We start from the raw sequence: 1,663 nt of genomic DNA, 5'->3' as shown, positions 1-1,663 counted from the left end.
AACTTAAAGGGAAACTTTCACAATGTCCAGAGCCATTGGTGTCCTGAGATAGAAGAGGAGGATGCCCTCTAACTTGCAGCAGGGACCCGCTTAATGGCACCAACCTTGACTTCCAAAGGGAACAGTACATCTACAAAAGTAAAAATGATGTTATTTACATCACAAACCTGAGAGGACCAGAGAGAAGCTTCTGCTGGTGGCTCGTTCCATTGTTGACATAGAAAACCAGTTCACGTTAGTGTCACATCCCCCAGGAATACCGGCCAGCGGGCTATGCTGAAGTTTGCTGCTGTCAGTGGAGCTGCTTCTATTGCTGGGCCCTTCAGTCCTGGAACCTTCACTAACCAGATCCAGGCAGCTTTCTGGGAGCCGCGTCTTCTGGTGGGTACTGATCCCAGGGCTGACTACCAGCCTCTCACAGAGGCGTCTTATGTGAACCTGCCCACCACTGCTCTGTGTCACCCAGATTCTCCTCTGCACTGCGTGGACATTGCTATCCCACGCAACAACAAAGGAGCTCACTTGGCGGATCTGATGTGATGGACGGTGGCCCAGGAAGTTCAGCTCGTGCGTAGCACCATCTCGCAGGAGGATTCATGGGAGGCCATGCCTGATCTCTACTTCTACAGAGATCCTGAAAAGTTTGTAAATGAAAAGCAGGCCACTGCTGAAGAGGATGTGGCCAAGGAGGAATTTCAGGGTGAATGAACTGCTTCAGCTCTTGAATTTACTGCTGCTCAGCCCGGGGTTGCAGACCGGTCTGAAGGCAGGCAGGTGCCCTGTGTGCCCATTCAGCAGTTCCCCGTGGAAGACTGGAGTGTTCAGCCTGCAACTGAAGACTGGTCTGCAGCCCCCGCGACTGCCCATGCCACTGAGCGGGGAGGAATGACCGCTGAGCGGTCTTAAGCTGTTCTTCTGTAATCTGTTAAGACAGGAAGTGGAAAAAAGGTTGACAGAAAATGAATATCAGTTTCTAAGATAAAGAAAGACACAGAATAAGTTTTAGCCCGGGATCTGTTCATGACCAATGCTGTAGAAACACTGGCTTTCCTTCTCTGGGACTCATTTTTTTCTAGGCTGGACCAGATAAATGGTTCCTAATTCTGAACTTGGCTGCTAACAAAGGTCAGTAGTTGGAATCCACCAGCCATTCCTTGGAAACCCTATGGGGCAGTTCTACTCTATCCTGTAAGGTCACTATGAGTTGGAATCAACTCTATGGCAAAGTGTTTTTGGTTTTAATTCTGATAATATAAAACAATGAAGATGTTCTCAGATAAAAAGAAAAAAATCACACTTACAAACGCATTCCAAATTTCACCTACAAACTTATCATCAATGGTCTCTCTGGGTCCACATACATGTAAATTAAGACTAACTGGAATAGATGATTTCTAATGTTCCTTCTGACGTCCCTGGGTATTGCAAATGGTTAATGTGCTTGGCTGCTTTTATGGATTGATTTGTGTCCCCTCAAAATGGGTATCAACTTGACTGAGCTATGATTCCCAATATTTTGTGGTTGTCCTCCATTTTGTGGTCTGATGTAATTATCCTGTGTGTTGTAAATCCTAACCTCTCTGATGTTAATGAGGCAGGATTAGAGGCAGCTATATTAATGAGGCAGGACACAGTCTATAGGGTTAGGTTGTATCTTGAGTCA

At 46.4% G+C, this 1,663-nt stretch overlaps 1 pseudogene; it reads left to right on the top strand.

The window, feature by feature from the left end:
* LOC101348781 (40S ribosomal protein SA pseudogene) overlaps positions 1-906 on the top strand; it is a 33,281-nt pseudogene extending 32,375 nt beyond the window's left edge.
* Positions 907-1,663: the final 757 nt, after the last annotated feature.

Source organism: Trichechus manatus, unplaced genomic scaffold (genome assembly GCF_000243295.1).
Source record: "Trichechus manatus latirostris isolate Lorelei unplaced genomic scaffold, TriManLat1.0 scaffold00092, whole genome shotgun sequence".
NCBI classification, from domain to species: Eukaryota; Metazoa; Chordata; class Mammalia; order Sirenia; family Trichechidae; genus Trichechus; species Trichechus manatus.
Note: the sequence above shows the minus strand (reverse complement) of the source record. Positions and strands in the feature narration are given on the sequence as shown.